Below are 17,485 nucleotides of genomic sequence, written 5' to 3' on the forward strand. Positions count from 1 at the left end.
GAAGGACACCCTGAAACGGGGGGAGCGATAGATATTTGGCAAGAAAAAAGTTAAATGGTAGTGTGCCTTCATGTCCTTTAATACATTGACTGATATGTAATATATTTTTTTTTAAGTTTAGGTGATATGATAATGTATGAAGTTGTCAGATTTATATGTTTTTGTATTAAAATATTCTTGACTGGAGAGGAGGAGGGGAGGAAAAAAAAATAACAACTACCGCTAAAAAATGTTAAACAAAATTGCTTCTGTTGACATACAGGACATAGTATGGGTGGTGGTTATAGTCTTGAGGTCAGATTTAGGTTGAGATGCCATTTTTAACATGATGAATGCGATGCTGACGAGACATCAAAAAAGCGGAACCCTTTCTTCTGGATAAATGAATTCATCTTTGTGAAGACATCTGAGTCAAAGCCAAAGACAATGTTGGTGCCGATTTCCATAGAAACGGGTTCTGCTGAATGCATGACATACAGGCTGGAGTCACGGTAACCCTGGTCTACCAATGCGGCAGTTAATGTGAGATCAGCATTCAGCCGGAACCACTGGCACAGAATTCCTATGTCGTCAGGGAACGGTATCGCCATATTCTGCGTGTCAACAGAGTGGCATCTTCAGCCAGACAAGTAGCCAAACTGTATGACCCGCCCAACTAATACTCTCTTTCCCCTGCCAACCGGTCTGTAAACGCACTATTCACCGATACTCCATTCCGATTTCACACCGACCTCTGCATTGGTTTGTGGTGACTCACGTAGTCCTACTCGTCGGCCCTGGACCATCACCCGTTTTAATCGGTCACTACTCAGCTTCTCAGAACTTTCCCTCAGAAGCCACAACGGCGTGGATTTTTTTATTGGTGTTATGGAGCCGTCAGAAGTCTTGACGAGACAAAACTTAGAATTCTTAATGTTCGTCACAGGCTCACTAACCCAATTTTTCTCAACTTGGTGTTTCACACAGTGAGCAATATTTTGAAATTTACAGCCGACAGATTGTTTCTACAGCTGAATTGTAAGTTTGCAGATTTTTTTCTTTTTTTGCTGTTTTTAGATAAGATTTTCTTAATGTTTAATACTCAATTGTTGAACGCCTGAATGTTTAATACTCAATTGTTCGGAAGCTACCTCAAAAATATAACTCAAAAATAAAGTGCAAATTATTGCCTATAGAGGGGGGGATAGGGGGCTATCATTTTTAAGTGATAATACCTTATTTTTTTTATTGAAAGCAGGGATACCAAAAGGATAATTATTTTTTTTTCATTTAAAGTGGAGACAGAAGAAAATGATATTAAATTCCCTGGGGAATCATTGAAATATTTTGATAGACCTAGGGCCCCCCATTAAGGCTTGTTCATTGTCTTGGATATTTTGCGATTTCTCATAGGCTGCTGGCCTAGTTTGGCTTTTGTGTGTACTCCCTTTTAATTAGATTCTTTGGATATTATTGAATGCCACGGCGAATCTGTGGCTCAGTTTTCGAATAATTTGAGGTATATCTGAATAATTTCGACATTTTTGTTCTTATCTTTGTACCCCTTTACTCATACCCTCATTTTTTTTCAAGGAACACTAAGCTTTTTAACATTATTTTGCGTGCTTGTTTGAACCATATAGTGACTTAGTCAATTATCAAGTAACTTATTTTTCTAATAAAAGCTGAGAGGGTATCCTCTCCCTGTGGTATCCAGCGGGAGGGGGGTAGGGGGGTATTACATTTAAATGATAATATCTCGAATTTTTTTTTATTGAAAGCTGGGATCCCAAAAAAATATATTTTTTTAATTTAAGGCAGAGACGGCATTTTATCAAGGTGGTATCCAGAGGGGGGGAGGTACTGAGCTATCATATTTAAATGATAATACCTCGATTTTTTTTGAAAGCAGGGGTGCCAATAAGTTAATTATTATTTTTTATTTAAAGCAGAGACGGTGTCGTATCAAGATAGTATCCATAGAGGGGGGGCATAGGGAGTTATTATATTTAAGTGATAATACCTTGATTTTTTTTATTGAAAGCAGGGATGCCAAAAAATTGAAAAGTTGACAAAAATTAACAAGATTTTCGTGAGTTATACTTGATACAGCACTTGCATAATTTTATCGTCCAAAGGGAAAGGGACATACGCGTCCAACTCGTTTTTTTTTCTTATTGATGAAGCGGGTTCAATTTGAAGACATTCATTCATAAGTACCAGGCAGATTCACATTAAAACGAATTGGTGTGACGAAAGCGATATCGACATCCCCACCTAACGTTGCGCTCGAGTGACAATGGCGCCCTTGGTCCAGTGCCCAAGTTACATTAAAAGGCCAGGTCATAATAAAAGCTTTCAATTTGGGAGGTTCAAGGAGGAGTCTTTGACAATCTTGTGACCTCAGGGTACTAGATGTTGCAACGTTCTTACGTAACTACGGTGGTTTAAAAAATTCGATCACCCCACAAATGATTACCAAAAATATGCACAAATGTAACATTTGGAATATTACAACACTTTTTTCAAAGCTTTGAAGAAAAGCAAAAAAGGCTAAATACCGAATAATATCCAAAAGAGCAGCCAAAAGCAATAAAAAAAGCAGCAGTTCCACACTTAGCCTACATGAGATATATTCTATAAAGAAGCAAAAAAAATATAAAATGCATTTTTTTAAATTGTAATTAAAAACCAGTTTTTAAGGTAAGAAGTTTTTTTAAGAATCCAAAAGAGCAAAAAAAAAAACAATCAATATCAAATCCGCCCGTTTCAACTGTTTTAAGGGTGACAAGAAAGATATAGGCAAAGGGCATTATGAAAAAACTAAGCTTCTAAGTTCAAAGTTATATTCAAAGTTTTTACCCAGATAACTAGCGAATTTTGTGATACGGTATTTGAAGTTGTATATGCAGTAATGCTCGATGAAAAAACTGCTAATTTTGATAATTATTTATGTTAAGAATACATAACTAATAGATAATTCAATTACTCGTATTATGCAAGGGTTCTTAAACGCCACAGCTATTTCGTTTCTACCACATTTCTACTTCTCTTGATGAACAACGAAGAGGACCAGTTTCTAGCCAGCAACTTGTGAATTTTTGAACTCATGAATAAGCTCGAATCTGTTGTAAATTTAAGCTGTGATTTGAGAAAGAATAATGAAAACATTAATGTTTGCGGTCAACATTGATCACGCCGGCGGCGCGGCACGGCGTGCTGTTTTTGGCCCCGCCGCCGCCGGTCTTCCCTCATCGGCGCGGCGCCGGGGTCTAGTTAAAAGAGGGCTTCTTTGTTCTTCGATACTCAATTGGCTAAAAACTTTTAGGGATTGTTCCTTTATGGAACTGGAACACACATTTTTTCCAAAAGGGAGGGTGGTGTTAGGAAGCCCAGATAAGACCCCTACGTGTTAGGGATTTTAGGGGAAACTACTACTACTACTAACAACTCACCGCAGCACCATTTCGCCTGAGGCCAACACAGCTACGCACACTCCAGCTCCACCCCAATCTATCCAAAGCCTTCCTTTTAAAACCCATCCACGGAACTCCCATTTCCTTTAAATCATTTTTTATGACACCCTCCTAGCCCAAAAGAAGACAACCTGCTTTCTGTTTAGCCCTAGAAGGTTGGCCGAAAAGAACAATCTTCGGTAATCTGTCCTCCTTCATCCACACAAAGTGCCCTAGCCACCTCAACCTTTCTTTCATTATAGCCCTAGAGAGCGGTATTAAACCACATTTTTCGTATAGCCTACTGATTGAAATACGGTCAGTCAGCTGGGTACCCAGAACAATCCTTAAGCAATTTAAGGATTACAGAGAAAAGATACAGACTTTGTAAAAAAGAGAAGTGTCAGAAGAGGAGAATCACCAACGCTGATGTCTTGGTATTGAGGCGGGTATCCCAACACTTTCAGCTGTCTGGACTGTTATTGTACAAACTGGACATGCTACTTCCTCTATCAAAGCCAATTCAAACTAAATTGTTCATGTCTAATCCAAACTCTAAACAGTGTCTAATAATCTACTTTGCAAGACCTATGCTGGTCAAGTCATTTGCAATGTTGAAACGATTGCCTTTTGTTTGATGATTGCCATAGAAGCAGAAAACAAGAACAAGCTGTTCTTACATCATTAAAGTTATACATCATTAATCTCATCAACCAATATTGAAAAGCATTTTACAATTTTTGCTCTGTTCAAAATTGTGTTCCAAATGACACTGCCTACACTATTGACGATATCATTCTGCACTAGAGAAGATGCATGTTTTGTGCTTTTAGTGGTCTGTGGATGATTTGAAATGTTTCCACAATTTTGTGCTTCTGCAATCCATCATCAATTGCAACAACCTCTGAGTACCCCTTCATTTACAACACTTTGTAAAGAAATCACTTTTTTCATGAAGACCCCACAGGGCTAGTCCATAAAAACCACAAAATGGCAATAGCCTGTACACTTGATCTTAACTTTTCTCGGTTTTTAATCCTTTCCTTGTGATTTTGCAAATTCAATTACTGGTCAATTTGAATACTTTTTCCTTTGTGTATTTTGACAAGCATCATAGATTTTATTACTTCAGTACTATGATATTGTCTTTCATCATGATGATTGATTTCAGCGAGAGCATCTTTAAGGTCAGTATATGGCTTCAAAACTAAGCATCCAAGCGTCTGATGTAAGCCTTTAATGGTCTCAGATTTGGCAAATAGGAAGCAGTGTTTATATAATGCACCTTATTTTGAAGGGGTGAATATCAACCATGAATACTTTTGGAGCCATGTACTTAGAAAACGACTACGATTTATCACTATACCCCTGACATTCTGGTTAAAATCGAAGTCCTCTCCTGGTTTCCAGTGCCTATACATTAAGCTGAACTTTTGAGCACCAGAAATCTGGTCACGGTTATCAAAGGACTCGAGACTAATGTCAAGCAAGGTGATTATGAGCACAGCAACTGAGGTGTCTTCTGAATGTTGGTCTATCTCATGAAAGGGATTATTAATGCTTTGGATTAGAAGTTACTCTAATGTCTTAGGCAAGTTCACTTAAAAATTTGGTTTCATTTAAAATCTTTGAACTAAAGCATTTAAATATTTTTCAGAGATCAAAACACAAAATAGAAGATTTTTAAATCCAAAAATCAATAAGTTTTTCGTTTTCATGTGGCTCTGTTATTCAATATTATTCACATTTTTTTTATTCAAAACAGCCACAGACCTTCCTCCTAAGTCCTCTGCCCTTTCTGCTAATTCAACCTTTTTTTACACAAGAGTTCTGGCACCTTTTTTCTTTGGCCATGACCAAAAACGACATAATTCATATTCTTACATTGTATTGAAATTTAACTGTATTTCATAACCTTAAATTCCAAAATGGGTAATTCAAAGAATTTTGGGGTAACTCAAGGTTCAATTCTAGGCCCTCTGTTGCTTTTAGTTTATGTAAATGAAATTAGTAATTCAGTTGGGGATCTGGGGCTGACCACACTATTCGCTGATGACACAGCCTGTACAGTTTCTGGGGTTGATGAGGATAGTGTAAAATATACTTTAACTCTTGTATTTGATAAACTAGTAGCATGGTTTACGGCAAATAGGCTAGCTTTGAATACTTCAAAAATTAAATTTATGGCATATTCACATAGATCACGATCCCTTCCAGGTCTTAAGCTGATTAAATCTTCAATGTTAAGTAGAGAGATATCCCATGCTGATATCTTTTATTACCTAGGTATGCTGTTTAACTCAAATTTAAGTTGGAAGACACATATTAATAGTTTAAGATTGACGCATGGAAGGAACATTATATAGGTATTATGCACCATATGAAATTCGTTTTGCTTCTGGAAGCTATGCGTTCTATTTATGTTGCACTTGTTCATTCTTACCTAAATTACTGCCCACTTGTTTACTTGAATACTTTCAGATCCCATTTTATTCCACCCCAAAGACAACAGAATAAGATGCTTTGTATTTTAAAAGGCTTTCTTCCTTCCCCAGCATCTCTTCCAAGCAAGTCCTCTACAAAGAGTTTATATTCGTTATTGAACATTCTTCCAGTTGAACTGGCAGTTACTTGTCACTGGTTGTTATTCAAAGGTAAGCACAATCTCCTGGAACTACCTAGCTGTTTCTATTCTTTTGATTTGTCCCAATTAAAGTGCCATCTTTGTACCTAACTCGCAATACACGCAAACTACACCAGCCATTGATAATTTCAGAGAAGTCCCGTTTTTCTCTAAGAAATAGTATCGTTGCTGCATGGAACCAACATGAGTATGCTTTTGATTTGTCATTAGGAATTTAAAAAAATATGTTGAAGTCCTTCCTTTTGGATAGTCATTAGTTATTCTACTTTTTTATTTATCAATATTATTAATTTGATGTTTGTTTTGTTTTTGGGTCTTCATTTTTCTCTTGTTGTCCCATTGCTGGTTGAAGAAATTGATTTTTTGTTTGTTTGTTTATTGTTGGGTGGGATGTCTGCTGTGATGTGGTGAGTAATTATTATTATGTCTTTTTTTCTTTCTTTTCTTCTTATTTTAAGTAATTGAACATTCTTTCAATTCAAGAAGCTTTGAGCCTGGGTGGGAATCTAAGAAGAGTCTTTGAGTATTTTGACCACAGGTGACTTATTGTTGCAACTTTCTTAAATTTGGTAATTTTTGTGAGCATTTGGAAATCAAAGCTTAAACTCAATAACTGATATTAAGTGTCCTAATATTTTGCTTGGATTAAAAGTGACGAACTAGGATGAAAATCTCAACATCTTCCTGGAGCTACCTCAGTAGCTCCAGGAAGATGTGAGTAGCTCCAAAAAAGAAATCATCCATATATTCCATTATTTATTACTTTAATTGTTATATCTGTGCAAAACGAGCTTGTCTCTCTGCCAGATATTGGTATACTTTGAATGTTATCTATATATTATTTGAAAATAAATGAACCTGAAAAAAAAAATCTTCTACCCTTCATGACTGCATAATTTTCAGTCATGTTTCATATTTAGCTTGATTATTATGCTAATTCCAAGAGGAAATAGGGGAACTAACCTCAAAATCACAGTTCTGTTTTCTTTGTAGGCCTTAGAAGAAAGGGCTTGGTTCAAAAAATTAACCAAGCCCTCAGAAGATAGGGGACAAAAAATGCAACTATGGTTGTCCAACAATCTGTTCTTGCATACCTTGGCTCATCAATTATCTTCTTCCCTTGTTCAACAAGGATTTTATGACACATATTGTTGGTGAAAATGAGAAACAATTGTGCAAGCTGTTATTTTTCACAGTTTGAGTAACAAGATAAAAAAGTCAAGAGATTTAAAAACCAAGAAAAAAAGTAATGAAATTTATATTATAATTTATAAGGACAATTTATATTATAATATATATTATATATATATATATTCATATTTTTATAGTGTTTCCTTCTGAGTTTTTGAAAAGGCAATTTCATTCCTAGTTTACACTTACTCCTTCTCAAAAGGAAACACTGTAAAATTCTGAAAACAGCTTTAAAAAATTCTGAAATAATTACTTATATCATTCCTAGGTAAATATATACATATTCACATAACTTTGCTAAGACAAAAGTGGATCCATCACTTGATGCCTATTTTTATGCTCTTTCTAAATTCAATAACTGCTTCTGAGGCAAATTCCATCTTGAGCCCTTAATGGGGCCCCAAGATGTAACTTAATGCCTTGTCTAGATCTTTTAAAGTATGATGTGAATAAAAAATTATTTAAAACTAAATAAATATCAAAATTAAATTTTAAACAATACCTTAAAAAATTCTCTATGATGTTTCTATGTCCTGTTAGCAACAAAGAAAAAAAGAAAAAGAGGATGCATTAGTACTACCCATGCAAAAATGCTATTTTCCTTGTTGTTAAAGGTGGGGGCTGTAACTTTCCTATTTAGGGTTTTCAGTAATGGTATTCTAATGGTGTACTTTTTGTTTTCCTGTGATGGCATTTTTGAAAGATTTCATGTCCTTTTTTTTAAAAAGACTTTTTGGAAATTTGTTTTCAAATGCCAGTTTTTTTCACTACACAAGTTTATTAAGAAACACATTTTTAAACTTTTGGTTAGCCTACTATAGGCTGTTCTGAGCCCCTTATAGGGCTGAACATGGAATATGCCCAAGAAGTGATCACTTCCTTGCTAAATCATGTGAAAATGTATAAATTTACCCATTCCTAAAAGTGCTTCACTTTACTTAAACAGCACTCATCCCCCTAATCTGCAGATATATATAGCCTAAACAGATATAATAGCAAAGAAGCAATATCAACAAAATCAAGATTATAAGCCTAGAATTGGGGCTGTTAAGAAGGAAACATGTTAAGTAAACAATTCCTACTGGATAGTATGCAAAATAATGGTAAAAAAGATAGCAAATAAAACTTGGTAAATTGCCTTATAATTTAGCTAAGATGAAAGTGAAAATGTTATTTGATCATTTTCTCTGTGGTGAACCTTGGAACAAAGAAACAAATTCTTCAGAAATCATATGAAACAAGAGGAACTGGCGGAATTCAGTTCAAAAATGACGTATCCAAAGCAGAAAAGACTAAAAGAGCAAAACTGTAGGAAGAGATCCAAGCTTGGCAAGTAAATGGTGAGAGAGATATTGTGATCCAGGGTGACAAAACAGTATCAGAAAACTTTCTACCTTTTGCCTCTCCAACTCAGATGGAACTTTAAGTGGGCAGTCAAAACTTGTACATAGTTTCTCTTTTAGTACATTATTAAATATAAACAATACTTTTGCTAGCAGGGAGCTGGACAACAGTTTTTACAGCCCTAAATCTGAACAATCTAATGGGGGGAGTTGGACAACAGTTTTTTATAGTGATAAACCTTAACAAACCATTGAGTCATCAAGTTTTAAAAGATCATCAACCCCCTCTGATAGTAAAAGCTGTGAGAACCTTAGGTGCATTAGTGTTATCTTCAGCAATGTTGACTGTCTAACTTCTAAGTTTCAAGAAATTAAGTGTGTTGTTGCATCAGATACTTCAGATATTTACACCTTCTAAGAAGTGAAACCCAAAAGGACTACTATTCCTCTGACAGAACAACAGATACAGATACCAGGATACAAAATTGTTAGCAACCTATTCAAGCGGGAAGGAAGGGGAATTGTCCTATACATCTCAGAAACTTTCAAGGTAGGAAATATTGATATTCATTCTGATTATGAGCCTTGTTTAGAACAAGTGTGGATATCAATAAACCTCCTTGGTGAACCAATTCATATTGGTACGATTTACAGAAGTACAACTGTGGAAGTGGTGATTATGTGTCCAACTACTTGGCATCTTAAGCTACACAAGTAACCTTATAAATCAGGATTTAACAAAGAAAGGTGGCTCACAACAATTTTTTGTGCATAACTTTAGCAGTAGGCCTAGATCTATTCTATTTCTCAAGGTTTCACTTTAAGATCTCAAAGATTACAAAAAGTGAGTGCTTTCTCCACAATGTTAAGTCACAAAAGGATACGTACTCTTTTTAAATATTATACAACGTTAGACTACTTTAAAAAAATTTGCGTTCAATTATCCTTTCATAAAGATGTTCACGCGTCTGGTTAGTGGAATTGCGTGATATTTAACCGTTATGCACATAAGCTAGTACAGGATAAACTCCAGAAATAGCTGGAAAGATGAAATTGAACAAAATATTTAAGCTATGACAAGCAATTCAATACATTCAAAGACCGCTGACTTAAGTAACTTGGAAACAATCCATTTATATTAACATAGGATAAAGCGTAGCATTAATTGAGTTGTAAGGATCAAACGGGTAATTTAACTGTGTTCTGTTTTTTTTTTCTTGTGTCACCGATTTCATTTTATTTGTGAAAAGTGGTGAAAGTCTAACCCCTGCGTTTTATACGGAAAGTGTGAGCCTCAGGCTGAACTGTTTAACATGAAATTACCTTTCAGAAACAGCCTATCATTTTTTTTTTCTGGAGCCAACAATGATAGCTTATCCCATAGCCTACAGTATAATAGTTTAATTTTGAGTTTGTAATCAGTTTCAAAGAGGATTATTTGAAGTTTTTATTCTAGGATTCTTTATCCTTGTGCCATGACTCTAGTTTTTTAGTGGAAAGCTCTTTTTAAAAAAGCAATCAAGGAGACAGCAGTTTAAAATTGGAGATAAACGAAAATTTGAAAGTGCTTAATATGCCGGACATTTCCCTCGTTCCATCGCAAAAAAAAAATTCCTTAAAATATTACATTGAAACATTTAGAGATCTGATAAAGGTGTATTTTACTACGAGTTCAAAAGTGGTCTACTTTTACAAGTTGTCTGCTTTTCAGAATTTGGTAGTTTGTTATTTCACAATCTGCAATAGGGGCTGAAAAAGAACCCTAACATCACAAATACCTCCGCGACTTTTAGCTCCCTCACTACCAAATGAACTGCAGCTTACAATTTGCTCCTTTTTTAGCAATGGTATTTTGAAGTCGAACTATGAAGTAGGGGCTCTCATCTTTTGAACTATGAGGGATCATTTTTTTTTCAGCACTGATCAATTATTCTTGAAAAGGTATCAGTTATTTATTGTAAAGAATTAGTTCATAGTATGAACCATTTTCAAAAAGGCCTTAAAACCTGTCTCCATTTGGCAGATTCTGCAAATCTGCATCGCCAATCTGCAAATTTTATTTTAATGGAGACTTCTTTTCCGGCTCCGTATCGGCAGTTTGCAGATACTGCAACCATCGACGTTGCTTTTTCTGCAAGCAGAATCTGCCAAATGTAGACTGGCTTTTACAGTTTTCTCTTGCTGCGGTCCGTTTAAAAAAAACGAACTTAGCTCTAATTTTGTGAAAGACCATTTTATCTAATGTGAAACCGGCATAAGTCCATATTTTGTGAAAAAAAAAATCATCATCCCCCAGCCCCGTCAACCGTTAAGTAGAAAAGTAGGCAAGTTTTGAAGAAAAATGATGAGCATTTTTAGTATATAGTTGACTTATGGCCCCTCCGATATCTTTTCCCCTCTCAGGCTTCCCATCAACAGCTTTTTCTGAAGATTGATTTTAAAAAATTTTCCGAAGAAGAAGTTTTTCAAGGAAGAGTAAAGACCACAATAAATATATCTGCTGAAAGATATCTGAATATATCTAATAAATATGAGGCAATCAAGCCAGTAGCTCTGTAGCCCACAGAGTGAAACAGAAGTAAAAGGGCTAAATAGTTTTACTGAAAAGCCCGCCTGCTGTTAAATAGAAGAAGAAGAATAAATTTAAGATCAGAATGCACAAATATCTGTTAAAATTCAAACTAGAAATGACAAGAAATTAATATTAAAGAATAAATGAAACCCGAGACAAACATAAATTAAATAAACAATCATAGCAAAAAATACTTACAACAAGTACTAATATAAATGAATAAATTACAAGAAATTACTATTAAAGAATAAATGAAACCCAAAACGAACAGGAATTAAATAAACTGTCAGAGCAAGAAAACAAACAATAGGTACTAATATAAATGAATAAATAAATTTTAAAACGAGTGAAACTTAAACTGAACATGCAAATCAAGCTTGAAACGAACAAAAATCACTGCAAACTAAATTTTGGGTTTTGCCTCTTTCCTTCACTGTAAAAGTCTAAAACCTACTGCTTCATTGGCGCTTTACTGAAAATGAATTGTATTACAATTATTTTCTTTTGTACTTATTACAACATTAAAAATAAAGATAAAAACTAGAGTAGAATAAAATTTTGAAGTGATGAACTTTCAGCAATTAATATCATTATATATCAAACATTCAGTTTCGTTTTATTAGTTCTTTCCAAGACTGTTCAAGACAAATATTGTTTCACTTCAAACAAGAGTTTGGATGCTGCCCCCTTCCTTAACTGTGAAAGTCTAAAGCCTACTCCATCATTGGTGCTTCACTAAAAATGAATTATATTACGAATATTTTCTTTTCTTTATCAATTTGTTCCAGATCAGGCCACTTTTTGGGTTTTATTCGTCTAATAACAATAATACCAAAGTAGCGAAAATTTATATGATTTTGATGACATGAGAGAGAATGAGATACAGGAGCTTTCAGACCTAAAGGGCTAGGCACATGTAGCTGATTTCGGGAACCGAATTCAGCAAGGGGATACTCCACGTCGAGTGATTATAATTAATAATGCTAAGAGGCGGGGCTTAGTGACATTTTTCGGTGATTAATCATCATTAATTACGATTAATTTACGATAATCATTAAATACGAGCTCTAAAGCCCTAGCACTTTTCTTGTCTAGAACGTAATTAATGATGATTAATCACCAAAAAACGTCACTAAGCCCGCCTCTTAGCATCATTAATTATAAACACTCGACGTGGAATACACCCTTACTGAAATCGGTTCCCGAAATCAGCTACGTATGCCTAGCCTTTAAACGTACAAATTATTGCACTTAAAATTTCATATACCAAGCTTTCAGCCCAACCTACTTCTCCTCCAAAAAAAGTAATAAAAATATCAGTGAAAATTTCTTTTTCTTCTCATAAGTTTTGTCATAGTGGTTTTAAAAGTTGTTCCGCTTGTTTTACTGTCTGTTTTCATGTGTGACAAATGAAAGCTTTCTGCGTTCGGGACATAATTGATGAATAAATAAAATAATTAAATTAGTTCTAGACTAAACAAAATTCTCTGTTTAATATCTTTTTTAATCTTTCAGCGTATGGAACTCATAATTAAATATTTAGTTCTGCTAAAAAGCCGCACGCGACGGACAGAAGCGTCACTAGCCTTAATATTTTTTGGAGGAATAAAGGATTAAAGCAAAAAGTAATTCATTTTTACCATTCACTAAGGTAAAAGAGCCTGCTTTTTTTGTTAATGGACCTCCTGCCTTATAAAAAAGAAGATCGACTGAGTTGGGTAATATTTTTATCAGTATTATTTCATTTTTGTACTGACTACCGAATAAAACTAATCTTCTTTCATTCATTTTGCATGATTTATTTCCATCAGCCCATTTCTCCAGTAAAAAAATTGAGCCAATTAAATAAGAGAGCTTCGCATCCATATTTTACCGACTGCCTTAAATCATTGGGGGCATCGCACCTCTCCCCAAACCTTACACCCCTGATAGTAGAACAAAATATTTTACAATCTGAATTCTGAGTTTACAATCTGGTTTATCAGTGGAAAGGGCTTCCCATAACTGCTGCTTTTTTCTATGGTTATGATCAGAAACCTCTCTAATGTCCAAGCGAAAATTCGGATGTAGTTAATATTTTAACTTAATTTTGGGCGGAATTGGCAGCGGCGCCGATAACCCAGCTGATTTGGGAAAATACTGTACAATTAAGCCAGCTGATTAGCCTACTGTAATTCCTAACTTTGCACTAATTAAAGGTAATAGGATAGACATTTTTTTTGGGACTATAAAAAAGCCTTGCCTAACCTATAAGGTATATATGCCGGGTAAAATTCTACTTTAGCTACTTTTGGCTATCTTGGAAAGGAGTTTGGTTAGGAAAATGAAACTTTCAGGGATAGATCTACAGGCTAAAGTATGTCCCGGGAAGGTATTTTGAAGTACCTACCTCCACTCCTTCTCTCTCTAAAGGGTCCTGACCTTTGATGACCTTTAAAAATTGGTGTGTTATAAAAAGTGAAACCTTGTAATATAGATCTTCTACTTAAAATGAAGTCCAACAAAATTGTTTCCAGCTTCAAAACTTTGTTCAATCCTGATTTATAGAGTTTTAAAGATATGCAAATACATTTCCTAAATTTTGAAAATTAACATTGATATGGCTTAAAATACTACTCAAATAACAGGAATTGCATTTTCAGAACTAAAGCCAGAGAAAAAAGAAACTGACAACTGAAAATAAATGTAAAATATTGTTTTGTCAAAATTTCAATAGGTATAGACCTGTCATGTAGGCAAATTTAAGGACCCCCTAGAGGGAGAAAGAGTGGAGGTAGGTACTTCAAAATACTTTTCCAGGACATACTTTAGCCTGTAGATCCATCCCTGAAAGTTTCATTTTTCTAGCCTCACCCCTTTCCAAGATAGGTAAAAGTAACTGAAGTAGAATTTTACCATATGCCGTTTTAGCTTAATTATATTGTAGTCTCTTTAGGCCTAGGGTAGGCCAGTGCTGGATCCAGGATTTTTTTTTAAGGGGGGGGAGGGCACAAAACAGGTTGATCCAATAAACTTAGGTTAGGAGCAAATTTGATAAAACTCTACTTTAGCTACTTTTGGCTATCTTGGAAAGGGGTTTGGTTAGGAAAATGAAACTTACAGGGATGGGTCTACAGGCTAAGATAGCCTATGTTCTGGGAAGGTATTTTGATGTACCTAGGCTACCTCCAATCATCCCCCCTTCTATATAATGCAAATTATTGCACATTACTAGTTGTTTTGGCTCACATTTCATCTTATAGGGTAAGACACCCAGTAGTCGGCCACCTGCCTATTCTCGGACATAATCTTTTATACTATTTTAATCACTATTTACAATGAGCCGTTTGTATGTCGGAGTTTAGGCAGAATTGTCACTTGTTAGTAAATTCAAAAATAGGAAGCACTGTGCAAGTGAAACTATTTGAATTAGTAACCTACTTGTTCAGAAATTCTTCAGAAATTTTTTGATATAAATATTAAGTTTCTAGGTGATATAATACAGTAATTAGAGTAGTTTAAATGTCAAAAAGTTTTCAAAGTGATTAAAGTGTCCAACTACTGGGTGTCTTACCCTATTACTATCATAATTATAAATCACTGCTTATCTTAGGCCTACACAACTTCAGCTTTGAACCTTCTTTATTAAAATATATTCCAAAATCCTATTTCCATTAATAGCCATTTAATTTTCTTCCCATAGCTGACGATGGTGATGGTATAGTGGAACCAGGTTTGTGATGTCACAAAACATTGCTTATCATAACCCCTTAAGGGTAGCTTGCAGGTGTGGTGTTGATAAGCCATTTAAACTTTCTTAATTAGTGAAAGGATTTGACAAGAGATAGACCAGTAAAAAGATCTGAATCATGTTTACCATGGTTGCAACAGTAGCTACAACCTAGGCTAGAAGATATTTTTGAGGACTTTAGTGGACAAATTATATCATGGGATGATGTTTTTGAAATCCCCCTTTACTAAAACTCACAATTTCTACTTTAAAACTTTTTTAATATTTCTAAGGCACTAATAGCCTAGATAGAGTGCTAAAAACATCAGAATCAACTTTAGAGGACAAATTATGTCATGGGAAGATGTTTTTTAAATCCCCCAAAATTTTCTAGAATTCTACCTTAGAAGCTTTTTAAATATTTCTAAAGCACTACTAAATAGAGCACTACAAACATCAGAATCAACTTGAGAGGACAAATTATGTTATGGGAAGATGTGTTTGAAATCCCCCTTCACCCCAAACTCAAAATTTTCTAAAATTCTACTTTAGAAGCTTTTTAAATATTTCTAAAGCACTAATAGATAGAGTACTACAAACATCAGAATTGACTTTAGAGGAAAAATTATGCAATGGAAAGACGTTTTTGAAATCCCCCTTCACCCCAAACTCAAAATTTTCCAAAATTCTACTTTAGAAGCTTTTTTAAATGTTTCTAAAGCGCTAAGACATAGAGCACTACAAACATCAGAATTGACTGTATAGGACAATGTTTCATTGGAAGATGTTTCTTCTTTTTTACCAGGTTATTTTTCTTCTTTTTTTTTACTGAAGAATTATAACTAATTATAAATCCCTGCCTACCTTACACAACTTCAGCTTTTAACCTTGTTTGTTAAAATATATTTCAAAATCCTAGGCCTACTTCCATTAATAGCCATTTAATTTTCTTCCCATAGCTGACAATGGTGATGGTATAATGGAACTGGGTTTGTGATGTCACAAAACGTTGCTTATCATAACCCCTTAAGGATAGCCATTTAAACGTTCTTAATTAGTGAAAGGTTTTGACAAGAGATAGGCTAGGCCAGTAAAAAGATCTAAATCATTTTTAGAGGACAAATTATGTCATGGGAAGATGTTTTTGAAATCCCCTTGTCCCCAAACTGAAAATTTCTAAAATTGTAGTTTAAGTACTTTTTACCATGGTTGCAGCAGTAGCTACAACCTAGAAGATATTTTTGAAGACTTTAGTGGACAAGTTATGTCATGGGATGATGTTTTTGAAATCCCCCTTCACCCCAAACTCAAAATTTTCAAAAATTCTACTTTAAAACTTTTTGAATATTTCTAATGCACTAATAGATAGAGTGCTAAAAACATCAGAATCAACTTTAGAAGACAAATTATGTCATGGGAAGATGTTTTCAAAATCCCCCAAAATTTTCTAAAGTTCTACCTTAGAAGCTTTTTAGATATTTTTAAAGCACTATTAGATGGAGCACTACAAACATCAGAATTAACTTTAGAAGACAAATTAGGCTATGTTATGGGATCATGTGTTTGAAATCCCCCTTCACCCCAAACTCAAAATTTTCCAAAATTGTACTTTAAAAGCATTTTCAATATTTCTAATGCACTAATAAATAGAGTGCTAAAAATGTCAGAATTGACTGTAGAGGACAAGTTATGTCATGGGAAGATGTTTCTTCTTTTTTACCAGGTTATTTTTCTTCTTTTTTTTTTACTGGGGAAATGGGTTACCAGAGCATCATTAAGAGATATTTAATGGCTCATTTGAATGGAAATTAAAATTATTAACTTCAAACTGTCCAAATACTGTACCCCCCAGAAAAAAACACCCCTCCCCCCCAGTGGAAATAAAGGCTTTCCAAATTTGAGAATTTTATTTGAGTTTAATTTTTTTATTTCTGTAGGGGGAACTTTACTTGTGTATTATGGGTTCAAATATTACGCTAAAGTTCAAATTTTGTTCAAATCACAAATCCCCAAATCACAAAGCCTGTTTAATTAGACTAGATAGCCCTTTTGAAAGTACTAAAAAAAATCAGTGTAAAGAGTGAGGTATTGACTAGGGGACAAACCCCCTGATATACGTAATAATTTCTGTTTGTTTTAAGTTTTAATGTTACTCCTTACTGACTTACTCCTTACTTCGCAGTCTCTGTGGCAAGAATGTACACTTTTTTGTTATAGTGGATGCCTACATGGCTAGGAATATGCTGGAAAGCCAGTGCTATGTCAATCTTATATAGAGAATCAAGCTGTTCTCTTATCTCCTGCAAATCAGTGTCCTTTGCATTCCAGGTTAAGGTTTTCATTAGTTTAAGAGCAGTCTGAGAATCCGAGAAGATTGCTAATTTGCTGAAATTTAGAGGTATATTTTTGACTGCCTTTAGTGATTCAACTATTGCTGCCAGTTCAGCTGTCAAAACTGAGGAGCTCAGTGGAAGAGGCTTTTGAATCGACAGAGAGGTGTGTGGAATTATTGCTGCTGCGGTAGATTTATTCCCTACTAGGGATCCACCAGTATAAATGTGCAGATGATCTTTAAACTCTGTAGCCTTTTTT

General features: G+C 34.7%; 2 protein-coding genes across 4 annotated transcripts in view; one reads left to right on the plus strand and one right to left on the minus strand.

The window, feature by feature from the left end:
• LOC148956370 (mitochondrial 2-oxoglutarate/malate carrier protein-like) overlaps window positions 1-17,485 on the minus strand; it is a 79,452-nt gene that overhangs the window by 57,706 nt on the left and 4,261 nt on the right. Inside the window, exon 1 of one of the 3 annotated variants that reach the window (XM_089107541.1) lies at window positions 9,501-9,601. The exons of 1 other annotated variant lie outside the window; for it this stretch is intronic. The gene's annotated coding sequence lies outside the window, so the exon portion shown is untranslated. Of the gene's footprint in view, window positions 1-9,451; window positions 9,462-9,500; window positions 9,602-17,485 lie in introns of those variants that run through there. One more of the 3 variants, XM_089107614.1, reaches the window with a different exon arrangement.
• LOC148956371 (glyceraldehyde-3-phosphate dehydrogenase-like) overlaps window positions 13,325-17,485 on the plus strand; it is a 36,660-nt gene continuing 32,499 nt past the window's right edge. The window contains exon 1 of the mRNA XM_089107451.1: window positions 13,325-13,382. The gene's annotated coding sequence lies outside the window, so the exon portion shown is untranslated. The remainder of the gene's footprint in view (window positions 13,383-17,485) is intronic.

This window comes from Artemia sp. Qi Xiang Cuo, chromosome 1 (genome assembly GCF_049724085.1).
Source record: "Artemia sp. Qi Xiang Cuo chromosome 1, ASM4972408v1, whole genome shotgun sequence".
Classification (NCBI taxonomy): domain Eukaryota; kingdom Metazoa; phylum Arthropoda; class Branchiopoda; order Anostraca; family Artemiidae; genus Artemia; species Artemia sp. Qi Xiang Cuo.